This window comes from Anticarsia gemmatalis, chromosome 7 (genome assembly GCF_050436995.1).
Source record: "Anticarsia gemmatalis isolate Benzon Research Colony breed Stoneville strain chromosome 7, ilAntGemm2 primary, whole genome shotgun sequence".
Taxonomy (NCBI): domain Eukaryota; kingdom Metazoa; phylum Arthropoda; class Insecta; order Lepidoptera; family Erebidae; genus Anticarsia; species Anticarsia gemmatalis.
The window spans coordinates 1,179,309-1,204,666 of record NC_134751.1 but is presented as its reverse complement, the minus strand read 5'-3'; the positions used below and the strand labels follow the sequence as shown (position 1 = coordinate 1,204,666).

The 25,358-nt window shown below is 34.2% G+C and overlaps 2 protein-coding genes across 3 annotated transcripts in view; one reads left to right on the top strand and one right to left on the bottom strand.

Moving 5' to 3' along the window:
* LOC142974245 (protein O-mannosyl-transferase TMTC1-like) overlaps window positions 1–13,547 on the bottom strand; it is a 211,857-nt gene extending 198,310 nt beyond the window's left edge. For both annotated transcript variants that reach the window (XM_076116436.1, XM_076116437.1), the window contains exon 1: window positions 13,378–13,547. The gene's annotated coding sequence lies outside the window, so the exon portion shown is untranslated. The remainder of the gene's footprint in view (window positions 1–13,377) is intronic.
* Window positions 1–25,358, top strand: part of Gnmt (Glycine N-methyltransferase) — a 176,219-nt gene that overhangs the window by 118,315 nt on the left and 32,546 nt on the right. The window lies entirely within an intron of this gene.

The following is a 25,358-nucleotide window of genomic DNA, read 5'->3' as shown; positions in this document are numbered from 1 at the left end:
TTAGCGTTAAAATAATTACCTACTAACAACAATATACCAATCAACACAAAACAAAACAAGCCATCTTGTTCCAAGGCTTTTTTTTTCCAAGAAAATGTTCATTGAAACCAGTGGATTAGAGTGACAAAAAGCTAATTATCTTGATCACATTACAAGGTCACCGCGCCGCGTCACGGACACCGCAAAAAGTATTTTCCGCTCATCACGGTGATATGATCTGTTCTTTCTTTTACTTGATCTTTTGTAGATTTCTTCCTTTTTGTAGACAGCTATTTTTGTAGCTAAATTCTTTGATGAAACACTTCTATCGAAAAAGTAACAAAAAGTATTTTTAAATATAATAATACGAAAAGATATATTAACCACGTAAAATCAATCCCGACCTTGTTATAGTAGACACGACTTAATGTAACATGATCTGACAAGGCCCTGATTTTCACTTTTAGGCCGAGCATCAGTTCTTATTTAGATAAGAAATGAGCGCGTTGCCCAAACGAAAACTAGTGAAAAACTATTAACCACTGATACGTTCTAATCTGCCTCTCTTTGCATTTAAGAAAACACTCAGCATGTTCTTCAAAATCTTTAAGGACCTAAACTAAACCATAATTACAAAAAAGCGCAATTCTGAGATGCCTTCGAAATGATCAAATCCTACAAACTTGAGATCCCTCTAATAGGGTACCGGGTACAAACGCAAACGTTCCTAGAGGCCCTCGATGCGCCGCTTTGACGGCCAATGCAATTAAAACTTACCCTTACATCCCTCTACAAATAAATATGACATCGGGGAAAACTTTTTATTTACTTTGCCCCGCTATAAATTAAATTCACGATTCAGCAACATTTTTACACGAAGACGCAGACGGGATTTTCTATGTGTGTAGAGCGTGTAGACTTTATGTTAAGTTCTGAAAGTAGAGAGCAAAGTCTATTGCATTTATAAATCAGCAATACCTTACCAAGGTATAACTTTGCAACTTTTTATAAACCTTGTCACCCTTGCTTTATCATTTTGATAATGACGTCCTATGCGTATTTGATGCGTGGAAATTACGAGTATTCAATTCCACATCACTATTAAAGTCACTCAACCAAAAAATAATCCTAATAGCCGTTTAGCTGCAAAACGTGACAGATACATAGATGGACTAAATTATATAATGCATAATTATTTAATCACTTTTGGGTGCACTGAAAACAACCCACAATCTACAACCGCGTAATTTCCTATCAATATCAAAAACCTATCCGAACGAAGGAGCACGCGTCCAATTAATTGAACCAAAATCCACGCGAGGTACCAGGGCATCAGGAGCGGAGTGGGGCTGCACAATTGCACTGTCTAATTGAAAGCAAACAGCTAGCCGTGATAGCGCACAAAGGACGGTTGAATTGTTAAACAGCTTCGTGCGTTCATGGCCTCCTGGTAGCGACGGCGTTGGGTTATTGTTGACACGCTTTTTATTGTCCACCATTGTTAAGAAAAATAAAAGAATGTGTAAATAAATTGTGATGTTTGTCTTCCTTATGAACAAATATTTAGTTTGTAAAGCCCATGATTTGTTCCTGGAGCATAATTACTGATGTTAAACTGAACGATTGTGTTGCGAGAAAATTAACATAGACAGCAACATTATAATTTGTCTGCGCATCTTTGAACTCGAATTCTGGCCCAAGACTTGTGTTTCAAAGACTTTTTATTCAACTCGCTATTGTTTTTTAATAGGAAACCAGAAAAAGTTTATTTTATTTCCTTATTTTGATTGACTGATTGATTACTTTATGGCATCGCAATCTATTACTGCAAACTGTTGAAAAGCAAATTACAAGCTTTTTGTAGTCACACCGTGTGAAAGTAGACTTGCCCATTGCCATTACGTCTTTGTAGTAATACCGGTAACCTAAGGATACCGGTATTTCCAATGTAATCGATCGAGCCGCCTCCACTTAGAACCCTTCAATCTAGTGCTCGTAATAGAGAGAATATTCAAACGATGGACAGCTGAAGAAATATGAGCATTCAAGGAAATCGTGGCTTGATTTATCGAATAAAGAAAATCTTTAAAAGGCGGATTTTTTAATTTACTTCCTACTTTTACAGGTTTTTAGTTATAATATGGTATTCACATTTTGCTTACTACCTACTAAAAAAACTTTTATTATGTCCAAACAATGACTTTGCAAGGTAGTTTGTTAATAAGTTAATAAGATTAATTTACGTAGAAAATTTTATATTTAACACATTTGCAATGTAACTCAGGTCAGCTCTATATAACTAAAACAGAAACACCGAAATGTATGTACACACATACACGTTAGTAATTATTTTTTTAATAAAATTTCACTGGCTTAAACATATTGACAGTCCCTTGCTTGTATATTTATGAAGTAGCTGTATTTGTAAGAAATAACATTGCCTTTTTTGAAAAAGTTTCTGACAACCGAATACGAACCACAAGAACAGCCTATAAATATAATATATGCATAAGGCCATCAAGAACTGCTCTAATGCACAAAAGCATTTTTTGTATGGCACCAAAAGTGTATAACAAAATACCAAATAAAATTAAAGAACTTACCGATGTACAATTTAGAGTTAAGCTAAAAATGTTTTTAATTCAAAAAAGCTATTACAGCATTACTGATTCTTTAAATGACTCTCTATGATTATTATGTTTGTGTTCATTTCAGTTATAAATTTTAAGCTTTTTGTTTTTGTATACCATACTGATTTTTTACTTTTCTTCCTTTCATAATTACATGTGCTAAGTGTGTAAGCCCATTGGCAGGTTCTTGGAGAGACGAAATATTTTGTAAGACTTTACTGTACCCAAAATCACACCAATAAATGATTTGATTTGAATGAGTTTGTAAATGTCGGGTTAAGGTTTGTATGGGATATCAACGGGATAAAATTGTAGTATACTCGGACGAAGTCAGGCCAGACTGCTAGATTTAAGAGAGAGGACTGTTAATTTTTTTCTATTTCATCACACCTATCACCATACGAGTATATAAACACCTACCAAAAGTTCTCGAACTCGAATCACAATAATCGCTCGCAATTAACCACAAAAGGGTCCATCAAGGTACAGCCAATACATTAAAACTTGAAGATCGTGGAGGGTGCAGGGCTATAAAACGTGCATTAGAACAGCCACGCCATAAAGTGGGAGGACCCAATCGACCTAAGTAACGGACTAACGCCATGAGACTCAGTGTAAATTACAGATAACGGTTTATTTGATAAACGTGAGTAATAGGTTTTTTTATTGATAGGTTACATAAGTTCATGTGGTGGGTAGAGTTTATTTGTTTATGTGCTTTATCAACAGTTTTAAATGTATGTTGAGATATCAAGTGCAGATGTTATCGTAAAAGACACACCTACTATTCATTAGGCATTAGGCGTTATCATGGGATTACGGTATTCAAAGTTTTTTTTTCAAGTTGAATCCTATTTACTCATTGTTTCTCATTATTTATCTTTATTAAATATGTCCGTCCCATAGGTCGTCCACATTTTATACTAGAACATCATAATAATATGTTGGTAAATGGCTGTAATAATTAATCAATGCCTACATCTATTACACATGCATGTATTATATTTTAAATGCGTCAAGTACAATCTGCAACAGAGTTTGTGGATTCAAAAAAAGCCTATAGAAAATCTATAATAGTTTTCTAATGCCTTTAAATGCCTACCTGGTTTTATTTCTTAACTTGCATCGCGTGTCTATCACAAACTGTACTACAAAATGGCTTATTACTATATCCTGCAGCCTAGCGTGATGGCTGGCTTATTTCAGTGCAAAACCTGAACATTTATGACTTGAAGAATGCGATTAAGTCGGTGCTATGGTAATTTTCTTAATTCGCTGAAACCAAAGTGGTTGTTCGCTGAAACTGAATGCTTGATATTCCGAGAGGAAATCGAAGTGGATTTTATTTGTGGGTTGCAATGCACTTTTGATATTAAAGGCGTTGATAGATTAGATATATTGAATACAAATTTATTGCTCTTGATACTGTTGGCTGACAAATTTATTACGTACTTACTATTGTGAAAAATTACTGGTAATTGAAAAGTGGGATTGACAACATTTTTAGTTGATTCACTTTTTGATGAATTATGTAGCAGTTTTAATTCATTGATCAAATTATATAATTCAATTAATTTTGAACTTGTGTCTAAAAGAAACTTAGTAAAACATACATAACAAGATCTACAATAAAGATGTAAGGAAGGAAAGAAACCCCTAAAGGAAAATTAATTTAAAAAATATAACTATAAGATAAAAAGATAATTGTCCAAAAAAAACTATGCTCATATAAATTAGGATAAACTTTCTATCCAAAACACTTCCATTAGCAAGTATAACTATCCTTATTCACACCCAAAACCTATCTTAGAATAGACCAAAAAAAAGCCTACAAAACGTGCCTGAAAATACTCCGTCAGACCTGTCAAACGTGCTCCTAACACGTCTAAAACCAGTGCACCAATGAAATGCTTCCCAAAACCCTGAAATAGTTGGTTCAGTAAGTATAGATGCATTAGCAGATTAGTTCTCCCGACTGCGCAAGGAATGAATGCAGTTTTACGAACTAAAGAGAATGTGGAAGTGGCTTTGCTTTGATGGATATTTAGAGTCTTGTGACAGAAAGTAGAAAAATATACAGTCAAAAAGTATGGCTTTCAGATTTTGAGAGTAGGTCTGAGACTCAAATATTCTCATGTGCATTCTATGTAGTAGCAAATGCTACTTTGAGCAAACTACAACCGGCAACTGTAACTGAGACACCAAAATTGATTTTTCAGAATAATTCGACGGGTAAACTACTTCATGTAGTTCCTTTTTTTAGGCAAACTAGCGGAGCAGCCAAAGCAGCCAAGTAGTGCTTATTTCTGAAATAGCATACCTACATAAATACATAACAGTTTAGATAATAAAACGTACTTCAAACCTCACTTTAATACTGACCATCCAGGTACCAATGAAATTTTATGAAATATACGTACTATATGCATCATTTTATCCAGATCGGTCAAACCCTCTAGAAAAAGTTAGCTGACATGACAATTCAATTACTAAAGAGGAATTAACAATATCTAACAAATTAATATATCCTTTACTATTAAATAACATTACTAATAAACCAAATAATTCACTTCCATTAACCCAACATCTTGTACTACTCGTATTCACAAAAGAGCGTCGGAGTATCGAACTGGTAACATTTGCATTTTAGATTTAATATCGTTTAACTACGGCCCCCACGATCTATCTATCTAACCGACTGCGTATTTATAGAAAGGGTTCGTAGTTTCTATGAAAGTTCTGTTTAAGAGCAGTTTGTTTTGTTTTAAATTTAATTATAGATGTTATTTCTTTGCTACTTATGTTTAACGTTTGAAACTGAAAATATGACATTATTTTCTGCCCCATCCGTGTTATTAAATTTGTCTTATTCAAACATAGTAATTTTAAATTAGAAACAAATTGAAAAGAAACATGCCCAAGGACAGTTTACGGAAACATACAATTGTTATTGTAGCTATAAAAAACTTCATAAATATTAAATATCTATACTAATATTATAAAGCTGAAGAGGTTGTTTGTTTGAACGCGCTAATCTCAGGAACTACTGGTCCGATTTGAAAAATTATTTCAGTTTTAGATAGCCCATTTAACGAGGAAGGCTATATATAGGCTATATATCATCAAGCTACGACCAAAAGGAGCTGAGTACGACTAAAATATGTTACAAAAACGGGGAAAATACGCATTCCCTCTTATGTTGCAAGCGAAGTTGCGCGGGTCAGCTAGTAATAGCATATAATTGCTATAACCACATTTTTTTAATAATAAATAGATAAAGCGTGCTAGTTCTATCTCTTTCCAATTAATCTGTCAATAAAAGTATATGTTTATTTAAAGATATTGCTTTTTCATGTACGTAATTATTATTCCGCTTAAATAAAATTTCCATAAACTTGAACAATATCATCAAAGGCGATACCTAAACAAAAGATAATATAACGAAATGAGTAGCAATAATATTATTATTATAATAAAATATTCCAAGTTATAACGATCAGTAATAACGTTGCATTAGACTGCATATTGTTTGTTGTGTTAAGGAGACTGCAGATTAACTACTTCTAGCATATTCGTCCGGCCATATAACAAAGCAACAGTAGCTCGATTCTCTACCACTACTACCAACAACCGGCTAGCTATCAAATAAAGTATGACAATCGGTTCAGCGCCTCTAACGGGAGCCGTAGAATGTAGAATGTCAAACTCTTTCAAATGTCAAATCTTACTCGATAATACAGACTGTAAAGAGTCGCAAGTTTACGTCTATGTCTGCGTCTATTTGGTAGCTGTCAAAACGCAGCGATCGGAATTTTAGGTGGAGCAAGCGTCACTGTTCCGCTAAGCGATTAAAGCGTTCGGCCTTTTTAAATGTTGCATACATATGTGCTTACAAAAAGCGGTCATGCCCGGTCCCTAAGTATATTTAGCGGTAGTTTATCTGTTCAAAAACGTGAATTTATATAAGTTTAAACGCTATTGAATAGATAAACTACCGCTAAATGTACCTCAGAAACCGGGGATACGTCGCCTATCGCTGATGCTAAATGTAGCTTAATCTGCAGCCTCCCTTGTTTTATTTGTATTGCACTCGTTATTTTTATGGCTTTATATTATTTAAATATTTTAAATGGAAAATTCTAAGCCTGATTTCACCACTTCTGAATATGTGTTGGTTAGGTTATCAGATAGAATTATGCCAATTGTTCTTTTAATAGATAAATTTTAATTAAAGCCTTCTCAATAAATAAAGCGAAAAAATAAACTCAATGGTGCGTTCGATAAATAAGATTGTCGAGGATTTTGCTAAGGCCCTATGCGTAATCGATACCAATACTATGGATACGAAAGTATGTCTGTTACGCTTCCATGGCTAAACTTGCTATACAGATTTGAAATTCAGCATGATAAATGTCGAAGACCCAAACTAAGGCTTGCTTTTTAAAATGTTAAGCGCTTAGGAAGCTTAAAAGAAGATAGACGTATATACCTTAACGCAGCAGCAAGCATAAAATTTGTATATCCAGAATATATTCTGAAAAGTGACCCGTAGCACTAAAGTGACGCTACCAATATCCATTCGTTAAGTTTTCCTTACACGATGCAATTGCAACTGTCGATGTACATTGCTGGCACAGTACTACCGATGGGAAATACCTTCCCACAACACGAGAGACTGATGAAACACGTATATGTATACGTGTATTCCCTTGACAGTTTAAAGTATTATGTGTTCAATAGAGATGTGTTTCAATGAACGTTTTACACGTCTTGTTCGTGTCTGTTGGTTATTTTATTAGTCTGGTTCTACTTCAATGACTGTTGACTTAATATTGCCGGACATATCTCAAATAGGCATGTTTTGTTTCCGTAAATTTTCTCATTAGGAATATCGGAACTGTTGACAATAGTTTCTAGATCTCACAAAGCAATGTTTTGATCAGATTTTGAATTCGTTACACACGCTACAATTGGCATAATAATATAATTATGTATTTAAACGAAACCTTTCGCAGCTAAACCGACACAGTTATAAAAAGATCGCTGCCCACGGTAAACCAATCATGCCAGTTCATAACATATTAAAACATCTTAAAATTAATAGTACGTGTAACCCACTATTATCCAACTCCCGTGCAAGGGTGCCCCCCCTACAATAAGGAGGAGGGCATAGAATCCAGGACGCTTGACATGTTAAGGTTTATCAATGCCTGTGAATATTTTAAGAACTATTTTTATTATAATGTTAACATTATGTTATTACTCATTTTTAATAACTACATTAAAAAAATGAAATCACTAACAAAAACAACAAGTGCATAGTATAGAAGTAAGTACATAAAAGTTGTTTGGTACATAAGTTGCATATAACAATGTAGACGGTTTTGTACCATCTGTCCGCCCACTAACTCTTGGATAAATTCGTTAAGCAATTTGAGGCGGTTGCACCGTTATATGTTAACTGCCAGTTAAAGTACTGTTTGTTACTTATAGTCATAGTGGATGTGAAACGTGTGTATGTATGAGATGAGGACGACTGAATTTAAAAGCATATGTAGGTCTAAGTATTGGGACATAGGGCTAAAATTGAAGGGGTAGATATAAATCACGTATTTTGGATAACATTTTACAAAAAGAAAATATAGAGTAAAATTCATTCTTTATACAAGATACAACACTAAATTCAGTTTATTTATTCCTCATGATATAATACTGTACTATTCGATAAATTACTCAATTATTTACAATTCAAACAGTGTTAATGTCAATTTGATTAGCTTAATCGAAACTTCATTGATCGCAAAGATTACACCATACAATAATTTAAGATGGAAATCAGGCCGCTATATAATTCTTATTTATTCGTAAATAAAAGCACTCATCTCACTGAGATACGGCCACTTTCCCAAAAATATACGATTTAATTTATACGACTAGCTTTACCAAAGTATTAACAAAATGTCGGAAGAAAAAATCCCACTTAGTGTAATGAGTTTTGACAAGGCTTTCGCGCGAAGATGCCAGCTCTTTGAAGGAACTTTCATCTTTTTAGGTAAGGAATGAAATACACTTGCTTAAAACTAGCTCATCATGTTTTCATTTAACATTACCGAGGTAAATTCTGATGAAATTTTCTACGTGTAGATTCATTTTATAAAAATAAGCTTTGGCTTAAAAAATGTGCAAGTTTCGTTATTTATCTACAATATTTTAAAAGCAAAATCTATTAAAATGAATAATGGCATTTAAAGCCCCATAATTATAATAGGGCTCTATTTTTTTTTCCACAAAAATATAAAAGTGAAGTCAGTCCAGTCATAACTTTGGTTCCCCTGGATGCAACCAAATCTATAAAATTACATTCACAAAGTTGGTATAATCTTTCCCCTTTACAATATTTGCCTCTACAAAGAAAATATAAATGCAGTTTAAGTCACGGACGACTTGTCAACAGTAAAATCAAATAATATCGTTAACAAAAGATTAAAACTACATTTAACCATCGACTAACTCACAGTGCAACTCACTCATAGTTTTTAGCTGCCCCCAACAAGTTGGCCGACCACCCTAACTCATTTACTTTGAATTACTTACATACTGAACGGACAACGACTTTACGGAACTGCTTTTAGTACAAATGCGGTTTGGAGATATACCTGATTTATTTTATTACTGGCCGTTATTGCGTGTACTTAGGTCTCGTAGACTTTTGCTAGGCTAGTCTGTTTATAGATATACGAGTAATAAATAAGGAGTGCTGTACCTCGATTCTCTACCACTATCGACTACCGACAACCGGCTAGCTATCGACATTTGACATTTAGAATGTACTGCCAAAATGTTTCCCACGACACCCGCAAGTGGCGCTGATCAGATTTTCATACAAGATTTCTCGATGACAGTTCGGATATCGGTAGTCGATAGTAATAGAGAATCGAGGCACTGAAGAAAAATGTCTGCGTTTTGAGTTTCGTTATTCAATTATTCGTTGCAAACGTAAAGTCGTGAACACATTTGACAATAGGAAAATCGACGAATGCTATTGTTGTTACTCGAAAAGATTCTATGACTTGTATTTAGGTATATTAAATTCCACAGCCTTCCCCGGCTTTGTCAGGGTTTATCTTAAAAAAATATTCACCAAAACCTACCTTGAGATTCAATCTATCTATTTGTGAAAACCGCGGAAAAATCCGTTCTGTAGATTTTGAGTTTACTGCCAACAGACAACACCGACTTACTTAGTTCTTTGGAAATAAGGAATTGTATTTATTATCAATTGCTTGAAGATTCAATACTCATGCCTAACATTGGACAAAAATGATAAGTTCAGGTACTTTTCACTTGAACAAGTACCTTGTACTATCCATTCGCAAGAAACTTTACAACTTAGTAAAGAGATCTATTACCCATGCGTTCAGAACAAAATGCAGCGTAGTTTTACAGTAACGGAACAACGATAACTAGTTTATAGCGAATAACTTGACGCTGGACAACTACTAGCTTTTAGTGTTATTCTGTTATACTTCGATAGTACTCTTAGGTACCTGTTGTTATTTGTTTTGAGTTAGTTGTTTGACATTTTGTCATATTATGTATGGTGTTTGAAATCTCAAGTGAATAAGTATTTAAATTATATTTTCGGAGTTGGATATGGGTTCTGGAGATAACAGAAATTAAACAGTTATTGGTCAAGGTAAAAACGATACAAGCAGTTTTTCCAAAGAAAAACAAGAAAAATAATTAGATCAGCTTGAATTTTCAGAGGTATATTGTCATAATACCGTAAGCTTAGATTGTTACGAACCTATATGTGTTCACGCAATTATTGGGGCTTACATGCGCGAATGAGAGAGCTTGCTAGGATACGTGTTAATATAAACACAATCACTTGACAAATATAGCTTTAATCAGAGCTTAGATATTCCCGATTTTTTATACGACATCTAACAATGTCAAAATATTCATACAAGCATCAGCATTAAACAATAACATAGAAACTTATAATTATATATGAAAACACGCTACTTACTACGCTAGCCAAACCATCCTTACCCTAAAACCAAAAATATCGAAATCCCATCATACAATTTTACAAAAGACTTATTTTAAAAATGGCCATGACTTAACATGACTGGCTGACAAAGTAGCCCATTTAACATTGAAATATAAAGGCAGTTCAAGTTTATGATATAAAGGCCAATTCGGTTATATGATAGGGGTATCAGTGAGACGTATGGAGTGTCCGGTTGTGATCGATAGAGGGCGGTACCGTCGATACAAGATGATGCGGAATATGCATTGCGGAAATTGGAAAAGGAATATTGTTTTCGTAGTTTGATATACATACTAACCCCCGGTTTCTGAGGCACATTTAGTAGTTTATTTATTCAATAGCGTTTTTTTCTATATTATATGAGTTTAAACAAGTAATGGTTGCAATCGCTCACCATAGAAGCGCAGTCGAAACTTGTTAATCTTTTGGTATGTAGATATACATAAAATAAACAATCTTAGCAACAATTTTCTTAACCGTGAATCGAATGAACCCTGGTGCTTGCATATACACTTATGTAATTACTATGGCAGGTATTATTTTTCCTGTATAATAAAGTAATTTAACTAGCCGAAGGATGGACGGGTTAACAGACTGACTGACTAAGTGACTTTATGACTTACGGATTGACCGCCTAACTGACTCTCTGATAAATCAAAACAAAACCCAAATTTTAAACTATAAAATTTGGTATTTTAGTAATTTGGAAACACAGATTCTTTGAATAGGATTAGGGTATATTTTCCTCAACCCCTTTATTTTAGTACAAATCCCACGCAAGCAGAGCCTAGAACAACTACTAGTGTATAAGACAATACAATAAACACTATCTCTAAGTGCTACAGATATACATCAGTCAGCCACGGTACATTGAGTGTTGGATGTTGATCGATAGATGGCGTTGTGTCGTTTACGGCGCGACGTGGACCGCGACCGCTTCGCGTAGTTAATATACGTAATGTTGTTTAGAATTACATGTATGTTTTACATGTGGTTTTGTTTGTAATTTTCTGTTTTGAGGATTTACGTTTATGCCATCTGCAAATTTGAAAGGAAGAAAGATTGAAAGAAAATACTTTTAGAACTATAGATATAAATACATAACACAATAATAACATAAGTAAGTTTATAGCTATAAATTAAGTAGTATAATTAGTTATATAATAATTATGAAGAGTTGTATAATTATATATAATATTATGTAAGAATTGAAATAGGGCGCCATTGTCGCCAACAAACTGTTATGCAGTTTGGCGATTTTTTGTGAAAATTTAAATTTTATTGTTAAACTTGAATAAATGATTTAAAAAAAATACTTTTGTGGCGCGGTCTGTAGTGACTGCTGATCATGAGGCCTCCGAAGAATGATAAAGTTTGTCACAATTAGTATTTGAATTCTAGTAGTATACTTCTGAATACTTGACTTACTGACAATCATCCGTATCCGTCTGTTAACCTCCACAAAGTGCTTTTGGTCATTTCATATCTCTACTAATATTATAAAGCTGACAAGTTTATTTGTTTGTTTGTTTGAACGCGCTAATCTCAGGAACTACTGGTCCGATTCGAAAAATTCTTTCAGTAATGTCGTTTGTAAAATGAATGTTCGTTTGTTTCACTTACCCCTTACTTATCAAAATCAATATGCTTTGTTGTATTTAAATCTCTATAAACAATAAGACCACTTTCTATAGATATTTATTTGAACAACCCAAGTTCCATTCACTAATCGGATTCGTTCGAGTTAAATAAATACTGCACAATCTACAGTTAGCTCGCAGTTTTATTGTTAACAGTCCAGTAGTTTCTGAGATAAATATTTATAGTGTTTATTGATGGTAGAGGAATGGCTTTACTAGGATTTTAAAGTATTGGTAAAGATTAAACGGATGAAAGTGATTAAGGAGCAATTTTTTTGTCGTTTCGTTAAATATTATAGTTATGCAAACGTAGTCGCAAAATATTTCAATTTCAGATAATTTTTAAATATTTTACGTTAATCACTTCGCTACAAATTATAAAACCATCTCCTGTCTCCGTGCGTCAGTCTGTTTGCTGTAATGTCGCATAAAATTTTAATTATATAATTAAAATAACCCAATCTTTAGCACATAACCTAGAAGGTATTTCACACACACGTCTAATGTTAACCTTAGTGTCTAACCTTTAAAATTGTTTTACCGCTTATAAGACCCCTTGTGCATCTTAGTACTTTCTAAAGCTACTTCGACCTTGCAAAAATAGCCAATCTTATCCAAAAACCGTTAAGTCATCAAAAGGTAGTAAATCTCTTGCTACGGTGTGCATGTACCACATTTCAACGTTGCACATCGGTCTTGTTTGAGCAAGTAATTGGGCTCTAAAGTAGGGTGTACACTCGCTACATCACCTTAAGACCCGCCCATTCGCTGTTCTGCTCCCGGTTTGCGGGGAGATCATGTGAAACACGATTCAGTTTTATTATATAGCCTGTCAATGTATATAAGAGGTATATGATGCTTAACCTGATTACATTGTGGCCAGTAAAAAGACAATGTATTTAATTCTCTAGAAATTATGTATAGGACAATAAGTATAATTACATTTAATTCGAAGTTTGAATTATATGTATTTAAGAAGAGTTTGTTTTTTATCGAAAAAATATATCTTGTACTTCAAAGTGGAAATAAGTAACGGTTAAATTCTTTTAAAAAATAAACGAAAAATACTTACAGTTGTTTAAAAGAGCTCCATAAAGCATGCAGTACTTTATGAAAAAAGAATCTTAACAGGCAAAACACTATCAAAACACACTTTTTTTCTTTTCACAAACCAAACTAACAAACACAGGTTACGTAAAATCATTGTAATTTTTAAGTAGTCAACGTTTCGACCGAGTTACTCCGGAACGGTCACGCGCGGACTGATGAAGCTGCTAAGCGTTGTCGCATAGTAGCGCGAATTTTTGCGCCTACCCACAGTTGAACTTACTTTAAATATTAATCACGTATTGTCAATCATTTTCATTATTAATTATTAATATATATAAACAACAAAAACTGCAGTGCAGTTAGATAAAAAACTCCAAACAGTAACGAATTAATAATTATTTTATATTGTTTTACAAAATTAACCGTTATTTGATGACTGTATTTGATTTAAATGTTATACTGGTAATATTAATTAATAGTAGTCATTTCCTTGTCTTATTCCTTTGCTTTGCGAATCTAAGTTATATTGTCTTTGATGAACAAATAGAAAAGCAGAAACTCTACATAGTTTTTCGGCCCGAATTTGTGGAAAAAGAATTCTTCATTTGTATCTGTATTACATTACACCTTTTAGCATTCAGCGTTTTATTTTCCTGAGTAAGTGTATTAAGTACCTACTTTGTCAAACCTTGACACCTGAAACAAAATTCATCAGAATACGAAGCCATTATATAACTTATCAACAGTTCTAGTAACGTAGTGAGAGAATAGCTTATAACCACATCATTGCATCTTTATGGTACTCTGATCCTCCCTATCTCGTTCATCAATAAGAATCACTGCGTTACACAAATTAGTAAGTTGTATTAGTTTCATTGTCTACTCACCTGATAGACCCTTAACGACCTCCACGACCCTACAGGGAGGTGCCTCACAGATACATGTGTCAATAATTCAGAGGTAATCACGTTTCTTAGCTCATTCATCTCGGAGATGGATGCTGTGAGTCTCGATGGTCGTTAGTTTGGATAGAAGAAGATATAGGATTGTTTGCGACTTTGTTTGTGTTTCATTTCGGTCATGATTACTAATTATATTTATGACATACATGCATGCATTACATCACGTCTGTTATAGCCGATGGTGTCGGCAGAGGAGTATGAAACACGCTTGCCTTTATACAATGCAAGTTCTCTGATTTCATAGGCGGTGAGCCTATTGCCATATAGCTACTGGGCATGATACCAAACTCCGGGGGAGTTATGATATAGATAATAATCGGATGTAAATTAGAAAACACACCTTGTGTATTAAGTTTAATCCTCTACTTCAACCGCTAATGGGTTGATTTTGAAAAAAGTATCCTATATTTGAATGATAGAGCAGTGATAGCCGAGTGGTATAAGTTGTCACCGCCCACGCCAGTGGTCGCAGGTTCGAATCTGAGGCAACACACCAATGACTTTTCGAAGTTATGTGTGTATTAGAAATAATTATCACATGCTCCAACGGTGAAGGAAAACATCGTGAGGAAACCTTGCATGCCTAAAATTTGTTTAATACATTTATTGAGGGCATGCAAAGTCCCCAACCCGCACTTGGCCAGCGTGGTGGACTTAAGGCCTAACCCCTCCCTCATTACGGGAGGAGACTCTTGCCCAGCAGTGGGACAGTAATGGGTTATTTTTTTTTTTTTTTTTAATTTTATATTTGAATACGGTTCTTAAACTATAGCCAAGCAATATCCCATCATATTCAGTTTCGTAAGAGCTTAACAGACATACGGTCTTTCACATTCAATAGTATCTCTCTCGCTCTCTCTCTCTCTGTTCCTTAGTAAATATACACCCAGCAAACAGGGAGTACAAGATATAATCGGCAACAAAACTCAATTTGAACAGCATCATATTGAAAGTGTAATTAATACAGGGAGTGAACGAGGAAGCACAATGGCCGCGGCGCTGGATAAGATAGCGAGTATTCCCGCTTGGCCATCAATCCGATGTCCGCACTGTCATAACTATACACTATTTGATTAATTTCCAAGACCCCAAACAAAACTTGGTGTTAGGATTGTGTTGTAGTCAATAAGAAACGACTTTCAACGGAATTGTACATTTCAATAGTTTGCTGTGACTAAATGATTTGGTTTACTATGTTTCAAATTTCAATCAATCCATCTGCTTCTTTTATCTCCACTTACCCGTTTATAACAATCTATTTCAATATTATAATTGATTAATTAAGAAAATACTCAAACATGACGTAATTAATGCATATAGCTCCTAAAAATATGTATCTAAAGTATCCATTCCAAACTTCGGCCTGTTGCCAAAATATGAAACAAAAATATTTGTGACAAATTTCAAAAATCATTTAGGAAACATAAGATAAACTCCTAATGTCCACGTAACCACGTAAGGAATTTGAATTATTCTATCACAATATATTTTTCCCTTTCTTCAAAAGTTGATTAGTTACAAACACCAAGGCATCTTCAAGCCTAAAATATCTTTCCATCACTGTACCGCCAGCCTAACTCAAAACCAACTCCCATTGTTGTTCTATAGTTGATTTATCATTTAAAGTCGTTAACAAGCTCGGACATTGGATCCGATGCTATTCATTTATAAACTTGTATACATTAATCTTGTCGAAATATTAACAAGTAATTTACAAAGACGTTTCATCTTCGTCTTTATAATGTGAGAAGTTTATTTAATTTCAGCCATTTTACGCCTAATGTCTGACAAATTAGGAGGTCGGAGTTTGATGTAGTTTTGTTTTTAATTAATTTACAAATTGGTTTTGTCTTGTGGTTGATGTCCGAATGATGACGTTTATAAATCAGTTTGAAGTATTCATTTAATAGTTTTTTTATAATTTTTTCACCTATTATACTCGGAAGTTTGCGAGTCTTGGACAAAGGTACATGTGATACTACCACGTTTTACCGTCTACAGTTTCAGTACTGTGTAATAAGATAAAACCTGTTCGTCGTTAACATCACTCAATTACAGACTGGTGCAAAAAAATCCCTTTTTTGAAACACAAGATATTTTTTTTGCAAGATTACGTAAGAAGACAGAATTAAAGGAAGGGAACTAGCAAATATATGTAAAACTGTCTGATTTATACTCACCAACCAATAAGATGTATTAAAAAATCGAGTTCAATTAATTTTCTTGCTGTTGGATATAAATCTGATATTTCACTTGCATTTAGTGTGTACATTTTTCTATTAAGAATGCATATTACCTCGTCTTGTCACCGAGAGGTTGCACAAACCCCTGCAGTGTGGCCACGAAGCCTCTAACTCTGGAGAGTGATTCATTCTCACGAAGCCTTGATTTATGATATACGACTGTTGAAAGGTTTACATTATTCTTTCATAAATCTTATATGTATTTTTCAAAATTTTTCTGTTGTAACAATTTTATATGGTAAGTACGAGTCGACTCGCGTAGCTTCGCTCACGCATTTTTTTCTCTACATAAATCTTTTACCGTGTATTAAATACAATTTTAGCAAAACAATAAGTTAAAATAGCCGTTCTTGGGATTCGCATATCGTTTTTATGTATAATAAAAAAAAAATCATAAGTCCATCTCCCGGTCCTAAGCTACCTCTCCACCAGCCAAATCGGTTCACTCGTTATTAAATTATATATAGTGGAAATAACACGACTTTATTTAACAAAAAATCATATATTTACAAAATATATTACGTTAATAAATATGTTCACAAAATAAACTAAAACGCAACTATTTGTTTCATTACATTCGTCGGCCTAAACCACCTGACAGTTGGAACCGCACAAACTTTCCTTTATAATATTAGCATACTATTTTAAATGGAGAATAATATATTTTAAACTAATAACTCAGACCGCAACCGAACAATATTAAAACTTTCTACATTTTGCCGTAAATTCACATCAAAGGGTTTTCGGGTAGAGCCTTTGTAATTATATAAAATAGGTAAATGTGTTTGTTTATTTTATTTCATTTTGTAGTATGATGCCTCTTTTCTCGAAGGCTGTCTGAAGATGATATGTCTAAGAAATCTTTTTTTCCCACAATGCAAGTAAAACCTTCATTTTACAAAAAATATCAAACTGTAATTAATGTTAAGATTGAATTTATTTACAAATACAGACATTCATACACTGCAAGCATAAACTTATGCCAAGAGAGAAATAAAAATACTTAAAATCACGCCTTCTTTTCATAGCGGTAGGCAGAGACCAGAGTATTTACATAGTACCCATATTATAGGAAGCAACTATTATAAGACCATTTAAAAATATTGATTATTGGAACTAAAGCCACAATCTCTAATCGTAACGACTATATGCATCTTGTACTTCATGCTTTACTATAACTAAAGAACCCTTTTTATCTCAAAATTATGTAAGCAAAACCGCGTTAAAAAATAAGTCTACAATAAACACCAAAAGCAAATATCATGAGTCAAACAATACCGCCACAAACGTACATCAACACAACAATAACTTGAGTATCAGAATCAAACCGCAACTGAGTAGAGAATAAAACGAAATGAAAAGGTTCGTTTGAATAATGTTGTGTCTATTACTTAATGCTTTTAACTCTCGCTGTTGAATGTTTTAGCTAAGTGGAAGAATGTGCTGTTTGATGTGAATAATATGTTTTTGACTAACTGATATATGCGTCTCCGCTTGAGTGAAAAGTTTCGTGCCCTATAGCTATTATCGTTGTTATATCGGGCTTTTAATAACCGATATATTAAACAACCATCTGTAAGATATCTAAATAGTCTATGAAACTAAGTTTATTTTTCGCAAAAATCAGCAGAATAGTGACGTGGTCGCGAATGTACTACTAATCTTTTTAACTCACATATTCTTTTGAACTGAAGAATTACAAGAGCCATTATTAGACCTTATCAATAGGTGTCAGTTTACCTATCCTACTTATCTATTAGATAGATTGAAAGTAAATATATTAATGTATGATATTGTCAAAATTCCATCTGATTAGTCATCTAAGTGGTAAAATCAGGCCTATGTTATCCTCTAGATATTATACTAAACACTATAACAGTATAAACAGAACTATACACAAAAGTTTCATCAAGCGGCCTCCATCTAAACCATAGAATAGCCATCAATATACGAAGGAGTGTATGGCGAAGTGGGTAAATTGAATATTTATACAAAACAACCGCTCCCCGAATGGAAATACAACACAGGTGTAGCGATATTGTTGCAACCATATTGAATTCCACCAAAGTTATTTTACATCTAGAATTAGGCCGGCCCGAGTAACTGTTGCCGAATAATATTTGAATAATGTATACCTTGCCTATCTTTTTACGGTATGATTGAGTAGTTTGGGAAATAAGGCTTCTTTCAATATACTAGAAGGTTAGGCTTTTGGTTTTATACTTTTTTAGTTTTGCTAGTATTTAGATCTCATTTTTTTTAGTCTTTATTTATTCTGTAACGAGACTAAAGCAGTAAACTACATTGGCGCAAAAATATACGGTACTGCATTACATAAAAGTTAATACCTCTTTTAAATCGGGTCAGTAGTTTGTGAGAAAATCGCAAACATATAGGCATGCAAGTCAACAACTAAAACTATATTTTTGATAAGTAATTATATTCATAGGAAAACACTTTTCCTGTAGATAAAATGATATCATTCTGGCATACTATCATATCTTTACCAAATATAAAGTTCTTTTATAAGACACATAAGATATCAAATCAAACAAAGTTGTCTATTTCGATCGTGAACCCGGATTCTGAGTAAAACCAATGTCGGTATTCTCTTTAAAGCGATTCCCGGTATGAGCTTGCAACTAAGTCTTGCGGGTGTCAATTATCACCCCTACGTAACACATGTACGCGTAAGTTATTACACCTTTCCAGGAAACTTGTTTATTAAAAGCTAGTTTGTCAAACTACTAAGCTACAGTCCCATTGTTTAATTCACATATGTTTCTGTGTTACAACAAAAATAGATGTTCTGTGTGACTATGAAACAGTTTTTACAAAAAACATGAATCATTAATTTATTCATATTATGTATTTTTCTACAATATTATTAACTTAGGTACTTAAATAGATCCTTATTGATTTTCTTTTAGTGATGTTGTCATCTTCACAAGGAATTCAGTATAATATAAATCATGTTTCGGTCCCACAACTCTATGTAAGTCTCTTAACAGAATAAAATGAGCTACTAAAGCATGGTCCGTCCACCACTTAATCTAATTAAGAAACTTCTGGAACAAAAATAAAACATAAGTTTCCCGTCAATTACATATTGTCCAAAATAAATCCTAAACTACGTAATTACCCAAAAAAAAGTCAGTCGAATCACAGGCTACTATACCTTTCGCGGAAAATTAATTAAGTTAGGTGGTAGAAAAAAAGGGTTTGGCATTAAGACGGACAGTGCTGTGCAACTGAGCCCAGCTGACAATGATTTATTATATGTTGTATAAGAAAAATGCTACCCACTAACAACGCAACTCGATCTTCACTGAATTTTAAATTATGTGCTGAAGTGTACTGTATTGTGGGTTGTTTTAAAGGTAGTGCTGCTTGTTTGTTTTTAAAATAGTACATTTTATAGCTGGTTAACTTGGTTTGTTAAACGCGTGTGCTAAAGGTAGCTTGGTTTGGTGAAAACTGATGGTAAATACAAATAAAATTGTTTTCAAAATTCAAATTCAAATCATTTAATACTTACTAAGTTATATTATACAAACAAATTGCTTTTATTGGATAACTCTGACTAAGAATTTAAATTACTATTTACGTATCTCATGCAAGGAACTATTGTTCAATCCGGATATACATATATTATAAGTATAAAAGGAAAACTTGTAGTTTATCTTTTAAAATGCCTATTGTACGTTTTTGATAATATCACTACATTCGTTTTTGTAGCGTGACATTTATTTGACAGACACATCGGCCTGCGCCGCTTAAAATAGGTACCGCGATTCTCTATAGACTACCGACAACCGGCTAGCTATCGAACAATTTTGTATGACTAACGGTTCAGCGCCTCCAGAGGGCGTCGTAGAAACTATTTTGGCCGCACATTTGAAATGTCAAACTCTCGCTACTTGATGGTTTAAATTGTAGAGAATCGTGCTACTGATACACAGCAACAAACAAGAAAACGATTAATACGAATCCATACTAAAAAAATATGTTCTTCTGTTACATTAAGCCTAAAGGCTTAGTGTCTTTAGGCTTCATGTAACAGAAGACACTCAATGGACCACCATTGAGTGTCTTCTGTTACATGAAGCCAATAATTAATAGCTTACTTTATTAAGAAGGACATAGGGTACTTTTCCACGAAAAGTCTACACATAATTTCTAACAAAAGTTAATTTATCACAACGTCTAAGTGATAACTCAGTGACTAGATGTACAGTACCGTCTGACCACGAGGCGTCAGGGAAAGGGTTATTTTAATAGCTCTTAAGAACTTTGTGATTAATGTATCTAAGATGTTGAGTGGCCTCGATCAATCATCGCGTGTTTATCTTAATAGTTTTACTTATGTGCTTTACGCTTTCTGGATGGATTAAAGGTCAGTTGCTAGGTTGTCTGTGTGGGAATTTATCTTGTACTCTATTTGAATATCTTATTATTATGAAGCACAAACCTTTTTTGTTGGAAGCTTACCATTGTATAACTAATTTTTTTACACGCCTACATAAAATCACGCCTTCGTATGAGGGAAGGTAGAGACCAGAAAACACCACTCGGTACGATCCATACAAACTTTATATGCTTCATTCACATCCATACATCGTGTCATACGGGACTGCCGGTTACGAGTACTACGCACTTGACTCATTTGCAAGACATGATCTGTGTGACTTTCTGACCTTAATTTTATCAAATATCCCTCTGCATCATAAAAAGGATGACGTTTAACCCACACTACGCAATTTATATTTGAATCCTTTTTAGAAATCGTCTTTATGCCTTTACCCGGTAAAAAACTGCGAAAGCTCGGAAAACAAAAAATCACCTTACGTGACTTAAAAAACCAAACTTAACCAAACATCTGAGGATTATAAATAAACATTAAGGATTATTTTACAACACTCAGACAACAGATAGTTACAACAAATACTCTATTTATCATTTACAAATCATTATACCTGAATAAACCAGTAATATCAGTCGGTAGTCGCGGCTCGTTCAATCTTGATACTTGAGTACATTCAGCGGCAGGATGCCTCAGCGGCTGCCACCATCTTGATACTAGCTGTTCAAGCCATGTGTGTATTAGATATTGGCTATGTTCGTTTGTTTGTTTACCTGTGTTATCTGTTTTGTATTTTGGAAATAGTATTAAAGATATGTTCCTCTTCCTCCGAAAAGCTGCATGAAATTGTTACGAGAAAAAGAAAAACAGTTACTGCGTAATATTATGAATAGGAAGTCTGTCTATTTTTCTTGTCCGTGTCAAATAATTCGGTAGACTAAATTCTGCAGAAGAACAGAAACTTTTATTTTTAATAAATCACGACACGTTAATAAACTGCGATACTGGCTGTAAAGACGTAAAAAACAAGATTTCATCAAATCCTTAAAATCACAATTGACGCTACCAAGAATGCAGATTGCAGCGTTCAGAACTTGGCCATGCATTCTTAACCTCAAATATTTCTTAAAATATTTCATTGTTAATTTAATTTTTGTATTACAAGGTGGGCACTTATCTACGTGCCGTAATAATAATAAATAAAATAAAACAATAAGCTTACGCATCAAGAGTTCAATCTGAGCGTTTGTGCCTCTCGAGAGGTATCGACGTAATACGACGGCGGCTGTAAATCTATAGATAAGGCACGGCACTAAGTGGCCCGACGGCCAGTGACAACACTTCAGTCTGCGCCACGATTTACCTGGAGCTGGGGGGACCAGGAACTAAGAAGATAGGGATATGGCAGACTGTCACACGGCAGATTTTACATCGCCGGCATAATAAAAAAAATGAATATGCGTGAAACTGATTTTACTTAGATTTTTAAGTTTATTGTATATCGCTTTGTACTGTAGCGGCTCGCTACATACAGCGACATCTACTGGGACCAGCGCGCAACCAACCACCACGCGCAGTGTGACTGACGTCACAAGTCCTAGATCGCGCTATCGAAGTTTGCACTGCAACTGACTATATATACAAGTTCCCGACTACAACAGTCGGGCAGCCTAGGCCCACCAGGCATGATCACCTCGCCTAGTCGGAGGATCCTCCCTTTGTGTTGGAGGAACATGATCACCTCGTTCCTCCACAGTACTTTAAATGAGAACATCATTTGAAATTAAGGGTGTTTGACGTGTGTATGTGAGTGGATACAGAAAAATTAAGTATCATACTACATTTCAGATACTCTTTAAAATAGTTGTTTTATGACACGAATTCGTAATTAAACATAGCAAATCTTTCTACTATATCTACTGTACAATATCCGAGCGAAAAAAATAAAAACAGACACCACAACCTTCGCAGGAATAGACAAACTGTATTTAAAACAGTAACTTTTCTCCGCAAACTGCCTTCTCCACTCGTTCATAGTACAATGTACACGAATGCCGAAGTGATCGCAGACATCAGATACAGGTTCGACCCCTGACGAAGCATCGAAGCACTTTAGCCATCCACCTTGAGCCGCAGCCAATATTGGGGACTACATACCTACTATATATTACTCACATGCGTAGTGGGGAAATAAAAGTAAAAGTTAATGTATTACTGAAAACTTAATCTTGAAGAAGATTTATATACTGATCTTTTCTTGACTGATGTTTTGTACTTCTAAAGGTCGTGTACTGAGAATAATTTCATGAACACCTGTCATCGACATGAGCATTTTGTACAGCAATTTGGCTTGGAGATCTTATTAATTTCTAACGTGTGATAAAAGTTGCCGGTATGACTTTTGAACTAACTTACATAGATTGTGCTCTGGAAGATTCGCTACTTTACTTGATTGTTCGAAGAGTAAAAGACAATTTTGCACTATTTGCTGTTAATTTGTACTCCACTCATGACTCATTTCAAAACTGACTAAGTACATGTAGCAATTTTTCAGATTTGTAGAGGCCTAACCCTGATCAAACTATTAAGAAAAATGGAATACCTATTTTGTAATTGAAATAAGTTACCACTTAAATCAGATCGATAGTTATGCTTCAAATTATTTTCAAATCCCCCGAGTATGTGATATAAATTGCCGCCATTTAATATAAAATCACAGCTTTGACAACACGTGAGTGAGAAACACTATATTTCTATAATATTACATCTCGATGGATGAACATAAATCATCATAAATGGCGGGTAATCCCCAGACAGAGGCATACCACAGACACTCATTCACGTGGACTTTATACTTTTTTATCGTAGATAAATATTGTTTATGGTTTGAAAATATAAAATTTATTGCTGTTGCAATTTTTATTATTTTTTAAAGTTATTAATGGGTTTCTAATGGTTGGTGATATTTCATAAAATAAATATTAATAGACTATTGACAAATGACGTGTAGTGTTTTCCATTAATATATAATCTATCAAACGGTTTTATGGAACATTTGTTGTGATATTATCGACGTGTTTATTATTGCAGAAAGGTGATTTATTATCTTCGTTTTAGCATTGGATGAAAATTTACGACAGTTTAGTGGCTTTTATGCGAAGATATATTATTTACTTGTAGCTAACTAGTAGCTTATGTTTGATTCATGAAACGGGGTTCAGCCAGCAAGACATGAACTGTCTGCAGTGCGATTTTCTAAAGTCGGTGCCTACTACCGAGTATTGAGGGTTTGACATTTGAAGTGAACTTAAAACATAGTTTCTGCGGCAGCCGCTAGAGGCGCTGATCTTATTTTAGTACGCAATATTTGTCGATAACTAGCCAGTGATCGATAGTAAATAGGGGTAAGAAATCGTGCTACGGAACGAGTAATTAAACTATCTATCTGTTTACTCTATACAGACCGACTCACGTTTTTAATATTGGTATAGATAACTTGATCTCATTTGCGGGTTAAAGGTTATCTATCTCTACTCAGAGGTAAAGGTGAAACCGACCCTAGTTTATTACAGAATCATCTACATTTTATACGTAGGCATATTTTATTACTCTTATTTTCTCCACCAATAATGAATTCTAGAGCGTGCACTCTTACCGTTACTGTTATTTCGCCAACGAGACTTTTATGGCGGTATTTACTCATAAAACTTTTAAGGCCAGGTTCTTTCATTGTATCTTTTTGATGTTAATTGCATCTGCTCGTAATAATCTCTTTGTTTACGTCCATTACATGCTAGGAATTCGAAATGGGATCCAACCCTTAACTATGTAACATTCTGTCTCCGACTTTGCGAATACATCGAATTGTTTACCATCCATTGCTGGCTATGTTAGAGTATACAAAGTTGGTTGTTAAACATAACAGTCGATGTATGTTGTCATGTTTGTAGGTGTGAAAGCAAAATGAGTTTTTGCGGTCGCATGGTGTCGCAATATGGTAGTAGGTATGCATTTGTTAGTGATTTGGTATTCAAGTCACGGCGCACTCTAGGCGTTTGCCGGCGACAGGGAGTGCATTCGGTTTAGCATAAAGTTTCTTTACTGTATCTGGTTTTTGTATACGAGCGGTTTGAACGCGTTCAAGATGTCTGGGGATGAGACTAATTGTTACGTTAGTGTAGGGAATTAAGTTAGGCTTTTGTTGCAAGATAATGATGATGTCGTAGTACTGATGAACGAAAATAGAGCGTGACTAGATTGAAAGAACTAGGTTAACTTATCAAAGTTAGAACTCTAATCCATCCTCATAAGGATCGTAAGGCAATATTGCCATCTAGCAGCCTTTTTAAAAACAACGATTCGCCATCGATCTTAAACAAAAATAACTTCATCCAAAATATGAGTCAAAAATATTGCTGGAATGTAAGTAAAGTAA